Source organism: Armigeres subalbatus, chromosome 2 (assembly GCF_024139115.2).
Source record: "Armigeres subalbatus isolate Guangzhou_Male chromosome 2, GZ_Asu_2, whole genome shotgun sequence".
Classification (NCBI taxonomy): domain Eukaryota; kingdom Metazoa; phylum Arthropoda; class Insecta; order Diptera; family Culicidae; genus Armigeres; species Armigeres subalbatus.
Window position 1 is genome coordinate 464,680,143 of NC_085140.1, and position 19,020 is coordinate 464,699,162.

The 19,020-nt window shown below is 40.6% G+C and overlaps 1 protein-coding gene across 2 annotated transcripts in view; it reads right to left on the minus strand.

Moving 5' to 3' along the window:
* Positions 1-5,491, minus strand: part of LOC134213902 (coiled-coil domain-containing protein 1-like) — a 40,202-nt gene extending 34,711 nt beyond the window's left edge. For both annotated transcript variants that reach the window (XM_062693374.1, XM_062693375.1), the window contains exon 1: positions 5,339-5,491. The gene's annotated coding sequence lies outside the window, so the exon portion shown is untranslated. The remainder of the gene's footprint in view (positions 1-5,338) is intronic.
* Between the last annotated feature and the right edge of the window lie 13,529 nt (positions 5,492-19,020).

Here is a 19,020-nt window from a genome sequence, read left to right on the forward strand (position 1 = left end):
TCGGTATGCCCAGTGGGCATATACGAGCAACCCGAAGTTTGCTTCAAGTGCCTGGAATTGGGGCACAAGCAATGGGACTGCAAAGACCCTGACAGAAGCAATCTCTGCCGACGCTGCGGATTGGAGGGACATAAGGCACAATGCTGCACGAACCCTCCCAATTGTTTGATTTGTTCCAGCAAAGCTGTGAACAGCAAGCACCCCATGAGGAGTTCGATGTGCCCGACGTTTAAGCGTGCTGCAAAATCACAGTGTAGGTAACGCCGCTGGCTTGCTCGGCCTCGCCCGAGTGTTTGATGTGCGCAGGTTTAGAGGAAACGGCGGAACACGTGTTGTTAGTGTGCTCACGTTTTCGCGCAATGCGTGACCACATGCTTGCCACATGTGGTCTGGCGACTACCCCGGACAACCTAGTTCGGAGGATGTGTAAAGATGAAGTTGGCTGGAACGCCGTTTTATCGGCTATCGCCCAAATCGTCTCGGAGCTCACAGAAGGTGGCGCGTGGACTCAAGGATGGCTAGTTCAGGCGCAAATAAGAGGTGGTGCAAGGGATCGAAGTCGGCTTCATGGGTCATACCGGTGGTCATGCTCTGTGGTCGAACTCGATCCTTTTATCGAACAAGTGGCCGCGCGAAGGACAACATGGTATCGTCGCTTTCGCGGCGTTGGTCAACCAGGCGGGTTCCGAGCCCGAGGACGGAAAGGTGTCCTCGTCAAGGCTGGGGCAAAAGTAGGCACCGCGTCGGCAAGTCCTCTGTGTTCTGGCGAATAGGCCCTATCGCAGAAAGGTCAATTTGGGGTGCACGCGGCATTATCATTCTTGACACCAGTCGTGCAGAGGGAAGCAGGCGCGAAGTCGACCCTTCCCATCTTCCGAGGACATAGGGCGTGGTAAGGCCACCTGGAAAGCCGGCAACGCGCTGGCACGATACCATGGTGTTCTTCTAAAAAAGCGAGTTACGATGTTCGGTGCTGCAAGGACACGCAGCTAACCTCGAGGGTGCGTTGTGCACTGGCCCCCCTTTGAAGCATTACTTTCTGGTTGTACCAAAGGGACAATGGGCTTGGCGGCAATGGAAACGGTTTAGCGGGTCGGGGATGTAGTCCTGCCTCCCTCGGTGATCCCTAACCCCGCACTTCCTGGTCAACCCAGGATGTCTGTTGAGCAGATTCCCCCTCCATTGCTTAGGAAGAAAAAAAAACACACACACACACACACACACACACACACACACACACACACACACACACACACACACACACACTTGACGACCCCTCCCCATGGCCACTGCAAGTTAGACCGGGACCATCGTCCCTAACCCCTAATCCCAAGGCGTCAAGCGACCCGTGCCGAAGGGATGCATGGCTACACACACACACACACACACACACACACACACACACACACACACACACACACACACACACACACACACACACACACACACACACACACACACACACACACACACACACACACACACACACACACACACACACACACACACACACACACACACACACACACACACACACACACACACACACACACACACACACACACACTTGACGACCCCTCCCCATGGCCACTGCGAGTTAGACCGGGACCATCGTCCCTAACCCCTAATCCCAAGGCGTCAAGCGACCCGTGCCGAGGGGATGCATGGCCAGGGGGGTGAAATAATAAGCTAGGCCTTTAACTGAGCCTGTGGGGTACCTGGGCACCCTCCACAGTAATTGTCGCTTACCGCCTCATGCTGGGCTCTGGCGTGGTGGACCTCTTTTCCCGAGCAACTCGTGGGACCAAAATGGAAAACCAAGTCATTAGTGGTAGTAGTGTAGGCGACAACCCCTTCGCAAGAGGTGGGTTGTTCAGGTCTCCGCCTAGGAGGCCAGAGGCAATAGTTGGCAGCTCTGTGCGCAGCGCCAGCGTGGGTCACTCAACCTTCCTCTCGACTAAAAAAACGCCGGTAGGGGTTATTGACAGCCCATGGCTTGTGGAGGCGATAAACCGCAAACGCGATGGGCTTTCGGCCTTCGAGGTGGCGACGGAACATCTGTACGCCATCATCGACTTTGCGTCATCGAAGCATAATATCAGCAAGGACCTCAAGAGGAGCTTGCAGAAACTTCGAAAGTCGATGCTGGACGCCAAGCTGGAGAGGGCGGTCGGGACGGCCAAGTGTAAACCCGTGAAATCGGTGGAGTCGAGGTCTACCCAGACTGAGGCCCAAGGATTCGCGGACTCGGGCAAGGTCGAATCGACCGAGGGCGTGCCACCGAAGACGGTGGTACCAAAGTCTACCCAGACTGAGGCTCAAGTATTTGCGGGCACGTCGGGGGTGACTGCTCCAACGGAGCAGACACAAAAATGGGGGAGACAGTCTCCAGGGGATGAGCTCCCTGGGGGCCGCTCCAAAACGCGGAGGGTTACTACCCCGAACAAGGGTAGTGGGGCTGGGAAGCTGAACCCCGGCCAGTTACCTCCAAAACCGGGGGAGGAAGGACCTGGAAAGGTCCGTCCACTCAGAAAAGACGGTGGTAAGGGGTTACGGCAGGCTGAAAGTTCTCAGCCGCACCAGACCAGGGAAATAGAGGGTGATGACGCCTCCTGGACCCTGGTCAAGAACAAGAGGAAACCGAAGACGTCAAGGGCCGAAAAGAAGGCCCAGGCGAATGAGGGTAGCAAGAAGTCTATGGTAGGCGGTAGCAAGAAGTCGATGGGCTTGGCGGCAATGGAAACGGTTTAGCGGGTCGGGGATGCAGTCCTGCCTCCCTCGTTTGCTGTCGGAGGTGGCCCCTAACCCCGCACTTCCTGGACAACCCAGGATGTCTGTTGAGCAGATTCCCCCTCCATTGCTTAGGAACAGTACTGGAAAAGGTCGTGATCGTCACAAGACAAAGAGCAAAGCGCCTTTTTCTATTTCAGGCGACCAAATGAAAGAATCGTGGGTTCTTTGATCAATATCGCATAAAAGGCAGTCATGAAAGGATGTTGCACTTTATTTTACAACTATAATTTCTAAATTATTTTAAAAGATATATGTGAAGAACAGTGACTAGTCGATAAATTAATCATATTCCTTTAATTCACTGAGTTGAAAGTGTCAATAAACACAACAATAAAGCAAATATTGCACACTTTCAAGCCCTGTCACGGGACAAATATTTTTTTGAGATTTTTGTAGCATGCCATTCATCCTTCGTGTTTCTATAGATATTGAAAGGAGCAGATATGTAAACATCGCGTGACATCTCTCATTGAAAATGAGAAATTCCAGTACTGCTTAGGAAGAAAAAAACACACACACACAGACATCACCTCAGTTCGTCGAACTGAGTCGATATATAACACTCCGGGCCTTCTATAAAGTTTGTTTTTGGAACGATCATATAGCCTTTACGTATACTTAGTATACGAGAAAGGCAAAAAAACCTTTTTCTCGTGCGTTGTTTCCCGACTGTACGTATGTTAAAATGTTGATGACCGTTCACTTAGTAGTTGCTGCTCCATGATTGACCCAGGCATCCAAGGAACAAAACATGAGGGTTGATTCCCAAGTAAGTATAGTTGCCCTGTCTGTACATCAAAGGATTCAACAACTAGAATGGTTTGCTGACAAACGTAGCTGTCAAATCTGATAATTTCAATAAATGCGTCACTGGTCAGCAGAATTAATATGTCAACGTTAGTGTACCATATGATTAAGAATTGAAAAACTAAAAACTTAACCGAAGCAAAACCGCAGTTTTTAGAATAATGCAAATGACGATTTGTTAATTTCTTTTAAGTAACAAATGTTTATTGATCATTTTTTTTATGGATTTTTGAAAAGTATGTTTGATAGGGTATTTGGTAAATATTGTACTTTCACTGTCGGTTCCAGTATTTCAAGGTACGGAAGAAAAAAATAAACGCTGAAAAAGTCAATAATTTCATTGCAATCCACTAATATATTTTTTCTATTCATTGAGTCATCGGTAGAAGAAATCATGATTTTTACAGTAAGTTTCCATATTTCGGTAAAATCATAATACCTATAGCTGTAAAATTATTCCCAAACAACTAAACCTTTGCTTAATATGTACGCAAGCTCTGGGATTGTAAGTTTCCAGAAACAGGTTCCACTATCGCTTTTGAAATCATGGGAACTGTTCGTAGTTATGCTGTCCTCTACTAATCTGATTTTATATGTATTGTCTGATTTACAGCATTTTAGATCCGAATAATCCAATTAAAGCCTAATTTTTGTCATTACAAAAACGTGCTTAAAGTTTTTTTTTTGCACCCAGTGGCATTAATTATTATCACCGGATGATTAGCTCTGCCTACAATCAAGTAATACATTTGGAATCGAAATTGGGCATGACCTGCATGCCCTCTGCCTATTAACAATTGATCTAATATTTGTTCAAACGATCTGGGTGCAAATTTTTTATACGCTCGTGTTAATTATTTATTTATGTTCGAAATTCATCATTTCATAGCCGGAACTCCTTAGCCGTGAGGTAAGATGCGCGACTACAAAGCAAGACCATGCTGAGGGTGGCTGGGTTCGATTTCCGGTGCCGGTCTAAGCAACTTTCAGATTGGAAATTTCTCGACTTTCCTGGGCATAAAAGTATCATCGTGTTAGCCTCATGATATACGAATGCAGAAATGGTAATTAACTGTGGAAATGCTTAATGCGAGGCGGCAATATCCCAGTGGGGAATGTAATGCCAATGAAGAAGAAGAAGAAGAAGAAGAAAAAGAAGACATGCCCTGTGCCTATTAACAATTGATCTAATATTTTTTCATATGATTTGAGTGCAAATTTTTAATCCGCTCATATTTTTTATTCATTTATGTTCGAAATTCATCATTTCATAGCCGGAACTTTTCTCGATCATGACATTGAAAAATCACTTGTTTAAAAATGTATATTTGTAACGACAATGCTGACATGATATCAAGGCGAGATTTTTTTTCTTTTCTTCGGGCAAATCTAGTTCCCTGGCCAATTTAATGCCTGAAGAACATTTCTATAGTAAAATAAGTTTCACTTTATTTTTAACTGAAAATATCCAGTCCATTTTCAAAATTCACATGCTATACGATTCCAAACCATTTCAGACTTGAGTACACGTTTTCTTGATAATTCGATGAACTTATTCACTAACAGCGTGTATTTCCAGTTCCAGTATCCTGTCCAAATTGAGAATATAAAGTCTCAACAAAGTTTGAACTCCATAATCCACTAATGTCAACGGAGCACTATTGTTAAGTATCCTCAACTATTTTTCACCCTGAACCAAATCAAGTTGTCACCCAAAATCAACTCGTTCTAAACTCACTATACTTAATCTACGACGAACTGAGTCTTCCACACACACACACGTTTCTTCCTTGAAGGCAAAAAACACGACTTTCTTCGCCCGATCACTCTGCGCGACTGACTGAACTCTTTCCACTTCTTCAACTCTTAATGAAAACTTTGTATGATGAACGTGATTTTTGTTGTTCGGCTACTTTCTTTCCCCCGCTCTGCAGTTTCCACTGTTGGATCAGCAACACGCTCCCGTTGATCTCATACTGCGTGGCTGTCTCACTCGCTCCTTTCACATATTGTTTCTATAGTTGGTGGTATTTGGAGTACCAAAACGATGTTACTCGCGCAACGTCTACAGTAAAAAGTGTTTTACAAATATCGACTATATCATTCTTTTCTTCGTAATATCCTTCAGCAAATTGAAGTTACTAGCACATATTGAACGTTCATCAGATTGATTCCACATATCTCGTTCCAAACTAGGCACGTATGGAAGTGTGCTTTTCCCGTCAGTAAAGGTGTTTTCTTTTTGATTTTTGTCTTTTGTCCATAGTTTCATATTTTACTCTCGTCTCATACTCTACACACAAACGAGATAGCGAAAGACACCCATTTATATGTATTCAAGTGCGTTTCACAATCAAAGCATATTTACTACAACATGCTTGTTTGCTTATTCATGGAGAAAGCAGTTAAGCGATGACTGTTGAGTCTAAACCTCAATCCTTTTCCTATGATTCAATACAATTTGCAATAAGTGAATATATAAATACACTCATTCATACATGATTATTTGGCTTTTCGTATTCCATGGTCAACCAGTTATGGTTACTACACTTCCTTACGTCATTATTAATCAAGCATGAGACCTCTATTATGTATTAATAACGAACTAAGAGCACGATTTCTAAAATATGTCTTCTCATTCTAATGTTTGTTACGTTTGAATTGCTATTATTATTATTACTACACGGACAGAAAATAATATACATTGAACCAAAAAAAATGATTGTTGTTTTCAAATGGTCATATCTTATAGAAAATACGACAAAATTTATTGTTTCAAACAGATTTGTCGTGATAATAACAATGACGATTTATTATTATTTCAACAATATTGATTGGGAATGAGGTTTTCAAAAAAGCTCGTACGGTTTGTGTATATACATTAGAAAATAACCCCAGTATGTTTTTGTGGGCAAAATATAGTATTATGTATCTTTTCGTTAAAATAAGAATAGCCGTTTGATAAATGCTTACGCTTCTCTTAACAAATGCCGTTTCAAAAATGCAATACAGATATGCAGTGATGTAGTTTGGACGCCAAATGATTGCACGATAATGGCGGCAGAAGCAGATCAATCCGATTTAACGTATTCCGATTCAACATTCTTGTTTCAAAATGAAGGGATCTGCTCTTTTTCTTTGTTGTAATATCCCTCTCTGGGACATTGCTGCCTCGCAGCTCTGTATTTATTAAACGCTTCCACAGTTGGTCACTGCAAAGTTTCTAATCTAAATTTATCATTTTTGCATTAATATATCGTGAGGCAAATGTCGGCAAATAATATGCGTTGGGAAAATTGTTTTATTTAACACTTTTTGCTTAATACCAATTTTCTGCAGCGAAAAGATCTGGGTATCCGTTACCAAGATATTTTCGTTTACACGGTTATCCAGATTTGAGTAAATGTATCCTTACTAGGGTGGCTCAAAAAACACTTTTTCAACACATTAAAAGTTAATTGCCTATATGCCGGGTATTAAGCCACCCGGTGTGGAAATTAATTACTATGTCGTCTGGAACTTGATTATGCATATGTACAACATGTGATAGATTTAGTTCGGAAAAGGTATTGGAGGGTAACCGCCCCTTCGGTGGGGTTTGATCCCACGACCCCAGTTCGCATGACAGGTGCTTTCCCTACTAAGCTACGAAGAACATCCGTCGTCCTCCGCAGCTTAGCGGGTACTGATGAAACCAAATTCCCAGCACCAGGTGTAGGAGCCGGACAATACTAAATACTCATCCTACTTGGTTGATATGTGTACAAAAATACATTTGAGAGAGTTAGTTCTGAAAATGTATTGCGAGAGATCGGCTGGTACCTGGTGCTGGGAATTTGGTTTCATCAGTACCCGCTAAGCTGCGGAGGACGACGGAGGTCCTTCGTAGCTTAGTGGGGAAAGCACCTATCATGCGAACTGGGGTCGTGGGATCAAACCCCACCGAAGGGGCGGTTACCCTCCAATACCTTTTCCGAACTAAATCTATCACATGTTGTACATATGCATAATCAAGTTTCAGACATAGTAATCACTTTTTCAAGTTTTTTGATGGGCCGCCCTCTTATTCGGTTCTATTTGATGCCCTGATGCTCTGGACAAAGTTTCAGCCAAATCGGTCAACGTTTGGGCGGTGCTAAACTCATTGGAAGTTTATATGGAAAAATGTATCCAGAAACATCCAAAAACAGTGATTTGCAGTTGGACGGCACAATTTACGATCATGATACTCTTTCAGTTCTTGTAGAATTAAATACAGAATGTTATGCTGAAAACCGCGAGAAGATTAGAGTTTATTAGACAAAGATATTAGGAGTGTTGTAGGGGTGAATTTATTTCTTTTCAAAGGTAAAAGAAACGAAATTTACCCAAACCCCAATTCAGAGAAATGCTAATAATTAAGCCTTCGCGGTTTTCTGCATAACATTCTGTATTAAATTCTTAAAGATCTGAATGAGTATCATAGTTCTGCATCGTAAGTTGTGCCGTCCAACTGTAATTCACTGTTTTTGGATGTTTCTGCATACATTTTTCCATATAAACAACGAGTTTAGCACCGCCCAAACGTTGACCGATTTGGCTGAAATTTTGTCCAGAGCATCAGGGCGTCAAATAGGGCCTAATAAGATGGCGGCCCATTAAAAAAATGAAAAAAGTTTTTCCCATACTAATTTGAGCCACCCTAATCCTTACCCAGATTGTAATAATCACGGTTTTGCTGAGTCATTTTGACATAATTTTGTGTAGGTCTTGATTATGCTTTTTGAATTCATATACATATGATGACTTGATCATAAGGGTCTAACCAACCGGGTTCACGCACGGTTTAATATTACATAATGTATGAACACGGCCAACGATGGAATAAAGCCAAGTAGCCATTTACATTATCTTTAGCCTTTTGAGCGATACAGAGCTATTACAAAACCAGTACTGTAAAACCTCTTTTTACGCTCCCTCCTTTTACGCTCTCTCCTTTTACGCTCCCTCTTTTTACGCTCAAAATTCCAAATAACGCTCCCTCTTTTTACGCTCCGAATTCGAAATAACGCTCCCTCTTTTTACGCCCTATAGGAGCGTAAAAAAAGTTTCAAGCATTTATATGAGGTAAATTTGGATTAGTTTCGAAGGTTGTTTTTAGATGATCTAAGTACTACGGATGTTCTAGAAACAGAATATAGGCTTGCATGCGAAGTGGAATTAGCGGTTGTCATGATCTACGAACTCCACACAGTCAAGATCTGTTGATCAACCTTCGTAATGGAGACAGTTATTGAAAAATAAACAAGTTGTGTGACCCCTTCTGGGTATATGTTTGTATTCCTTGTAGTTCTTGTTGTTGTCGTGGGCTCCAGGAAGTTTACCAACTCCATAGAGTCAAGGTCTGTGGATAAACCTCCGTATTGGAGGCAAGTATTGAAGAATAAACAAGTTGTGTGACCCCTTCTGGGTATATGTTTGTATTCCTAGTAGTTCTTGTTGTTGTCGTAGGCTCCAGGTAGTCTACGAACTCCACAGAGTCAAGGTCTGTGGATCAACCTCCGTAATGGAGGCAGTTATTGGATAATAAGTAAGTTGTGTGACTCCTTCTGGGTATATGTTTGTATTCCTCGTAATTCTTGTTGTTGTTGTGGGCTCCAGGAAGTATACCAACTCCATAGAGTCAAGGTCTGTATAATAAACCTCCGTATTGGAGGCAGTCATTGAAGAATAAACAAGTTGTGCGACCCCTTCTAATTATATATTTGTATTTCAAGCAGATCTTGATGTTGTCATTGATGCCAGGTAGTCTACGAACTCCGTAGAGTCATGGTCTGTGGATCAACCTTCGTAACGGAGACAGTTATTGGAGAATAAACAAGTTGTGTGACCCCTTCTGGGTATATGTTTGTTTTCCGAGTAGTTCTTGTTGTTGTCGTCGGCTCCAGAAGGTTTACCAACTCCATAGAGTCAAGGTCTGTGGATCAACCTCCGTAATGGAGACAGTTATTGGAGAATAAACAAGTTGTGTAACCCCTTCTTGGTATATGTATGTAATCCAAGTAGTTCTTGTTGTTGTCGTAGGCTCCAGGTAGTCTACGAACTCCACAGAGTCAAGGTCTGTGGATCAACCTTCGTAATGGAGGCAGTTATTGAAGAATAAACAAATTGTGCAACCCCTTCTAGGTATATATTTGTATTTCAAGTAGATCTTGATGTTGTTATTGATGCCAGGTAGTCTATGAACTCCATAGAGTCAAGGTCTGTAGATAAACCTCCGTAATGGAGGCAGTTATTGAAGAATAAACAAGTTGTGTAACCCCTTCTTGGTATATGTTTGTACTCCAAGTAGTTCTTGTTGTTGTCGTAGGCTCCAGGTAGTCTACGAATTCCACAGAGTCAAGGTCTGTGGATCAACCTCCGCAATGAAGGCAGTTATTAAAGAATAAACAAGTTGTGTGACCCCTTCTTGGTATATGTTTGTTTTCCGAGTAGTTCTTGTTGTTGTCGTCGGCTCTAGAAAGTTTACCAACTTCATAGAGTCAAGGTCGGTGGATCAACCTCCGTAACGGAGACAGTTATTGGAGAATAAACAAGTTGTGTAACCCCTTCTAGGTATATATTTGTATTTCAAGTAGATCTTGATGTTGTTATTGAGAGATATAGAGTCTACGAACTCCATAGAGTCAAGGTCTGTGGATCAACCTCCGTAATGGAGGCAGTTATTGAAGAATAAACAAGTTGTGTAACCCCTTCTTGGTATATGTTTGTATTCCAAGTAGTTCTTGTTGTTGTCGTAGGCTCCAGGTAGTCTACGAACTCCACAGAGTCAAGGTCTGTGGATCAACCTCCGCAATGGAGGCAGTTATTAAAGAATAAACAAGTTGTGTGACCCCTTCTTTGTATATGTTTGTTTTCCGAGTAGTTCTTGTTGTTGTCGTCGGCTCCAGAAAGTTTACCAACTCCATAGAGTCAAGGTCGGTGGATCAACCTCCGTAACGGAGACAGTTATTGGAGAATAAACAAGTTGTGTAACCCCTTCTTGGTATATGTTTGTATTCCAAGTAGTTCTTGTTGTTGTCGTAGGCTCCAGGTAGTCTACGAACTCCACAGAGTCAAGGTCTGTGGATCAACCTCCGTAATGGAGGCAATTATTGAAGAATAAACAAGTTGTGCGACCCCTTCTAGGTATATATTTGTATTTCAATTAGATCTTGATGTTGTCATTGATGCCAGGTAGTCTACGAACTGCATAGAGTCAAGGTCTGTGGATCAACCTCCGTAATGGAGACAGTTACAGTCAAACCTCCATGAGTCGATGTTCTATGACTCGATATCGACTCATGGAAGCAAATTATTCCATACTAAAAATTATTTTCTGGGTTACTGTGATGGTCCCTCCAAAAAGCTTTTCAAGGATTTTCTATTCCACATCTCGATATTTCCATGAGTCGATGGTCCCTTCAATATCGACTCATGGAGGTTTGACTGTATTGGAGAATAAACAAGTTGTGTAACCCCTCCAGGCAGGCTAGGTAGGCTAGGCTCCAGGTAGTCTACGAACTCCACAGAGTCAAGGTCTGTGGATCAACCTCCGTAATGGAGGCAGTTATTGAAGAATAAACAAGTTGTGCGACCCCTTCTAGGTATATTTTTGTATTTCAAGTAGATCTTGATGTTGTTATTGATGCCAGGTAGTCTACGAACTCCATAGAGTCAAGGTCTGTGGATAAACCTCCGTAGCGGAGACAGTTATTGGAGAATAAACAAGTTGTGTAACCCCTTCTTGGTATATGTTTGTATTTCAAGTAGTTCTTGTTGTTGTCGTAGGCTCCAGGTAGTCTACGAACTCCACAGAGTCAAGGTCTGTGGATCAACCTCCGTAATGGAGGCAGTTATTGAAGAATAAACGAGTTGTGCAACCCCTCTGATGTATATATTTGTATTTCAAGTAGATCTTGATGTTGTCATTGATGCCAGGTAGTCTACGAACTCCACTGGGTCAAGGTCTGTGGATCAACCTCCGTAATGGAGGCAGTTATTGAAGAATAAACAAGTTGTGTGACCCCTTATAGGTATATATTTGTATTCCAAGTAGATCTTGATGTTGTCATTGATGCCAGGAAGTCTACGAACTCCATAGAGTCAAGGTCTGTGGATCAATCTTCGTAATGGAGACAGTTATTGAAGAATAAACAAGTTGTGTGACCCTTTTCTAGGTATATGTTTGTATTCCTGTTAGTTCTTGATATTGTTATTGATGACAGGTAGTCTACGAACTCCATAGAGTCAAGGTCTGTTGATCAACCTCCGTAATGAAGACAGTTATTTGAGAATAAACAAGTTGTGTAACACCTTCTTGGTATATATTTATATTCCGAGTACTTCTTGTTGTTGTCGTGGGATCCAGGTAGTCTACAAAGTCGAGGTCTGTGAATCAACCTTCGTAATGGAGGCAGTTATTGGAGAATAAACAAGTTATGTATTATATGTACCACAAAGGGGTTGTACCACTTCCGAAACAAGCCGAAATATTTTTGGTTACGCGTGTAGATTTTAAGGCCCTTTTTCAGGATTTTCTTGGATGACCATGAACCTATGCAATGGACGCATTCTATTATATGTACAACAAAGGGGTTGTACCACTTTCAAAACAAGCTGAAGGATTTTTGATTACGCATGTAGATCTTGAGGCCCTTTCCAAGGTTTCCTTGAATGACCATGAACCTATGCAATGGACGCATTCTATTCTATGTACCACAAGTGGGTCGTACCACTTTTAAAACAAGCCGAAAGAGCACTGGTTACGCGTGTAGATTTTAAGGCCTATTCCATAGTTTTTTTGATGACCATGAACCTATGCAATGGACGCATTCTATTCTATGTACCACAAAGGGGTTCTACCATTTTTGAAACAAGGCGAAAAATGTCTGGTTACGCGTGTAGATCTTAAGGCCTATTCCAGGGTTTTCTTGGATGACCGTGAACCTATGCAATGGACGCATTCTATTCTATGTATCACAAAGGGGTTGTACCACTTTTGAAACAAGGCGAAAGATTTCTGGTTACGCGTGTAGATCTTAAGGCCTATTCCAGGGTTTTCTTGGATGACCGTGAACCTATGCAATGGACGCACTCTATTCTGCGTACCACAAAGGGGTTGTACCATTTTTGAAACAAGGCGAAAGATTTCTGGTTACGCGTGTAGATCCTTAAGCCTATTCCAGGATTTTCTTGGATGACCGTGAACCTATGCAATGGACGCATTCTATTCTATGTGCCACAAAGGGGTTGTACTACTTTTGAAACAAGGCGAAAGATTTCTGGTTACGCGTGTAGATCTTAAGGCCTATTCCAGGGTTTTTTTGGATGACCGTGAACCTATGCAATGGACGTATTCTATTCTATGTACCACAAAGGGGTTGTACCACTTTTAAAACAAGGCGAAAGATTTCTGGTTACGGGTGTAGATCTTAAGGCCTATTCCAGGGGTTTTCTTGCATGAACGTGAACCTATGTAATGGACGCATTCTATTCTATGTACCACAAAGGGGTTGTACTATTTTTGAAATAAGGCGAAAAATTTCTGGTTACGCGTGTAGATTTTAAGGCCAATTCCAGGGTTTTCTTGGATAACCGTGAACCTATGCAATGGACGCATTCTATTCTATGTACCACAAGTGGGTCGTACCATTTTTAAAACAAGCCGAAAGAGCACTGGTTACGCGTGTAGATTTTAAGGCCTATTCCATAGTTTTTTTGATGACCATGAACCTATGCAATGGACGCATTCTATTCTATGTACCACAAAGGGGTTCTACCATTTTTGAAACAAGGCGAAAAATGTCTGGTTACGCGTGTAGATCTTAAGGCCTATTCCAGGGTTTTCTTGGATGACCGTGAACCTATGCAATGGACGCATTCTGTTCTATGTACCACAAAGGGGTTGTACCATTTTTGAAACAAGGCGAATAATTTCTGGTTACGCGTGTAGATCTTAAGGCCTATTCCAGGGTTTTCTTGGATGACCATGAACCTATGCAATGGACGCATTCTATTCTATGTCCCACAAAGGGGTTGTACCATTTTTGAAACAAGGCGAAAGATTTCTGGTTACGCGTGTAGATCTTAAGGCCTATTTCAGAGTTTCCTTGGATGACCGTGAACCTATGCAATGGACGCATTCTATTCTATGTACCACAAAGGAGTTGTATCATTTTTGAAACAAGGCGAAAGATTTCTGGTTATGCGTGTAGATCTTAAGGCCTATTCCAGGGTTTTCTTGGATGACCGTGAACCTATGCAATGGACGCATTCTATTCTATGTACGACTAAGGGGTTGTACCATTTTTGAATCAAGGCGAAAGATTTCTGGTTACGCGTGTATATTTTAAGGCCTATTCCAGGGTTTTCTTGAATGACCGTGAACCTATGCAATGGACGCATTCTATTCTATGTACCACAAAGGGGTTGTACCATTTTTGAAACAAATCGAAAGATTTCTGGTTACGCGTGTAGATCTTAAGGCCTATTCCAGGGTTTTCTTGGATGACCGTGAACCTATGCAATGGACGCATTCTATTCTATGTACCACAAAGGGGTTGTACCATTTTTGAAACAAGGCGAAAGTTTTCTGGTTACGCGTGTAGATCTTAAGGCCTATTCCAGGGTTTTCTTGGATGACCATGAACCTATGCAATGGACGCATTCTATTCTATGTACCACAAAGGGGTTGTACCATTTTTGAAACAAGACGAAAGATTTCTGGTTACGCGTGTAGATCTTAAGGCATATTCCAGGGTTTTCTTGGATGACCGTGAACCCATGCAATGGACGCATTCTATTCTATGTACCACAAAGGGGTTGTACCATTTTTGAAACAAGGCGAAAGATTTCTGGTTACGCGTGTAGATCTTAAGGCCTATTCCAGGGTTTTCTTGGATGACCGTGAACATATGCAATGGACGCATTCTATTCTATGTAACACAAAGGGGTTGTACCATTTTTGAAACAAGGCGAAAGATTTCTGGTTACGCGTGTAGATCTTAAGGCCTATTCCAGGGTTTTCTTGGATGGCCGTGAACCTATGCAATGGTTGCGTTCTATCCAATGTATCACAAAACACAGGTCCAAGCTCCAGGAGGTTCTTGTAAAACTTTAAATACGTGAAAACGGTGATGAACGTCTTACTCTGCGTTATCAAGGATCTGCACCACTCATGACTTGTTGATTAATTGGCGTACCAAGAACATCTTAAGGCCTCAGCATTCAAACAATTGGACGACCATGATAACGGAAACAATTTGGACGACCCTAATACCAAAATTGGTAAAAGACACATCTTAAGACTAAAAGTGAGTTAAATATCAAATTTTGCTTACCTAAAAGATTGCAAACTTTTTTTACGCTCCAAATTCCAAATAGCGCTCCCTCTTTTTACGCTCAAAATTCCAAATAACGCTCCCTCTTTTTACGCCCTAAATTCGAAATAACGCTCCCTCTTTTTACGCTCTGATTCCATTTACGCTCCCCCGTTTTGGGCGCAAAAAGAGGTTTTGCAGTATAGAGCTTGTTGGTGTGTATGATGTTATAGAGGTGCGTGCGACGAATGCAAATGATTGCCGTCACCTGGTATTTATTTCACAAAAATAATTAGGCATTTTGAAATGTACGGATTGATTTTAGTGTCAACAATGGTGGGACTTGAGAAAAATTTGTTTTCAAAAACGCTTGAGAATAAATTGGCGGCTTCCTGTTGGATACTTACCATTCATTCACCAAGGTATGTTTTTATATTTTTACCAATAATGTGAAATTGTGTTTTAATCTGGTTTTGACTTTTGATTATTACAGAACAAGCCACTTTGAGGAAAGATTCAACTAACAATTTCACCGATTGAACAAAACTCACATACGACGGAGTTTCGGAGAAGCGCTGGAGGACAAATATTTTGCGTTCAACATTGCCAGATGGGTACATTTCTAAACAGGTAAGCGAATAATTGATTTTTTCCTGATTTTCAATACTAAAAGGATTTGGTTTCAGAACGGCATTTGGTTCCTCTCATACAAGAACGCAGGCGGAGGTTTAAAATGAAAATCTGTATCATTTTTATTATTGTGAAAAAACGGAAAAAAATATTAACAACAAAACCAAAAAAACAATTGAAATATTTATTTGAATTCAATGTAATATTGCCGAAAGAAAAGCCATTTTAATCCAAAATTAATGGCATTTGAATTAAACATAGATCTCTTGTTGAATCAACAATAGTATTGTAGTCGATGAAAGCTTTTCAGAAAGCTCCTTCAAATTCCAGCTCCAGCTCTCGTAAAAACAATAATATTGGATTGTTGAAACAACAATATTTCTTATTACCGCCAAAACAATGCGAAATCCTTTTTAAATTTATGTGAAATATTGTTGTTTTTAAAATATTTTTTTCTGCGTGTACTGTTGCTAGATCGGTGACACCAAAAAATGTTTTAAACTACAATGAAATATTATTACTACGATTCCCAAGTGGGTTTATGTTACTCCGTTCAGTAAAGCGTAAAACATTTTGCCGGTTTTGCAGCAAAATTATAGATTTTCTTAAAATGTTGTATTCTGATCTGTATTGAAATCCATTTTACAGAACGAAGTTCTTTTTACACGGGTCGGTTTTAGTCGATTAAGACCATTAGTGTAAATGAAACTTTGAATTAACCCCATGAAAAAAATCACAAAAAATTAAAAAAAAAAAAAACAGGTGGTATTTAAAAAGCTGTGAAAAATCATTTCCCAGTAAAGAATACCAACCGTGTAAAAAAATATTGGGTGTGCGTATTGCGACCTCAAACATGAGGCCGGTTCTGGTGTCTCTTGATTGTATACTAGACCTCTTCATGTTTTCAAAAAGTATCAAAAATTCAACCGGTCAGCCCAGAATCACAATTCTTATGCTAAAAAAAGTCTACTATCAAATTTTCAGCAAATTCGGATAAAATTTCGAGGTAGCTCAAGTCAATTTACTGTTTTTGGGCTATTTTCAATTTTGGAAAAAATCTAACAAGAGATATAAACGTCGAAAACTATCGCAACAACCTCTATACGGAAGCTTTTGGTGTGCTCTACAAGTTTTGTTAACATTGCGATTCGTTCCGTTCACGTTTTGTCCATGTTAAAGTGATTTTTAAGCTTTAAAGTGCATAAAAATACTGTTTTCCCCAAACGTCGTTGTCTACAAAATTCTTGAATTTATGACAAATGATTGCTAATTTATTATATTATTATTCCTCTTTTTTCCCTGGAAATTTGAGTAATATAATTGCCAATGTGCGATTTACCGTTGAATTCTTAAAAATCAGAAGCTGAACATTTGTCGTAAATTTGCACGTTAGGTTTTCTTCAAACAAGTTGTTCGAACAAAACATAAATCAAATCATATGATATTTGAAACAAACGACTTCCAAATTTTGTTAATATCACCATATGTTTGCATGCTTTTAACATCGAGTGCATCGTAGTAACAAGTGAAATCGAAGCTTCTTTGTTTGAACAACTTGTTTGAAGAAATCTCAGCGTGCAAATTTATGACAAATGTTCAGCTTCTGATTTTTTAAGAATTTAACGGTAAATCACACATAAGCAATTATATAACTCAAATTTCCAGGGAAAAAAGAGGAATAATAATATAATAAATTAGCAATCATTTGTCATAAATTCAAGAATTTTGGAGACAACGACGTTTGGGGAAAACAGTATTTTTCCAGGGAAAAAAGAGGAATAATAATATAATAAATTAGCAATCATTTGTCATAGATTCAAGAATTTTGTAGAACAACGATGTTTGGGGAAAACAGTATTTTTATGCAGCTTGAAAATCACTTTAACATGGACAAAACGTGAACGGAACGAATCGCAATGTTCACAAGACTTGTAGAGCACACCAAAAGCGTCCGTATAGAGGTTGTTGCGATAGTTTTCGATGTTTATATCTCTTGTTAGATTTTTTCCAAAATTGAAAATAGCCCAAAAACACTAAATCGACTTGAGCCACCTCGAAATTTTATCCGAATTTGCTGAAAATTTGACAGGAGACTTTTTTTAGCATAAGAATTGTGATTCTGGGCTGACCGGTTGAATTTGTGATACTTTTTGAAAACATGAAGAGGTCTATTGTATACTTTTCCTCATTTCGAAGTTCAAAGTTTATATCCATTAATGGGTGAAAATCGACTTGAGTATAATTGTAATAAACAAACGTTGAGTGCGGAGCAAAAAATTTTCGCGTAATTTAAATGTGAGTCTTCTTCTTCTTCTTCATTGGCATTACATCCCCCACTGGGACATTGCCGCCTCGCAGCTTAGTGTTCATTATGCACTTCCACAGTTATTAACTGCGAGGTTTCTAAGCCAAGGTACCATTTCTGCATTCGTATATCATGAGGCTAACACGATGATACTTTTATGCCCTGAGAAGTCGAGACAATTTCCAATTCGAAAATTGCCTAGACCGGCACCGGGAATCGAACCCAGCCACCCTCAGCATGGTCTTGCTTTGTAGCCGCGCATCTTACCGCACGGCTAAGGAGGGCCCATTTAACTCAAACTCCAGGACAATTTGGAGATCTTACAACAACTCAAATGCCTGGATTTGAGACGCAAGTGAAAGATAAATACTCGGAGGACATAATTGGGTTGATACCGCGGTATGGGACATCATGGAAGCCTTGGTTGATTCGGTAGACCATTTGATTCAAACTCCAGGACAATTTGGAGATCTTACAACATCTCATATGATTGGAGGACAAAATTGGGTTGATACTGCGGCTGGGGGCATCATGGAAGCCTTGGTTGATTCGGTAGACCATTTGATTCAAATTCCAGTACAGTTCGGAGATCCTAGAACATCAAAATTTATTATCTCACATGTTTCGTATATGAGTTTTAAGTTTTTTTGAGATTTTGAGTTACTACCAACACTGATCATTATATGAATAGATATCATTTTTGGTAATGAAAGATAAGTATATCTCCAAAAATCGCATTTTTCTAAATCCGTTGCTTTACTCCCACAGCTCTAGTGAAAAATTGAACACCCCTAGATACAATATTTTGCAATGTACAGAAACTAGAAGAGATGGCTAAGAGGTTGGTGAAAAAACTGAGAAAATCGGTTGAAAAACCACTGAGATATACCCATTTGAAAATTTAGTTACAACGATTTTCTGCACGAATGTATTGTATTTATTTTTCACGAATGATTAGATTCGCTCGACGAAATTCAAGAGTTGTCAATTTTGTATTTCAAGGCATTTTCGACAACCTTTTTATAGATTACCTTGATCGTCAAGCACGTGGTCGGTTGAGAACAATAGGACTGAATGTAAACATCGAAGCGCCAGCTGATTTTGTTGTGTAAACATGATCAGCTGGAGAGCTGAGAACAATGAAAA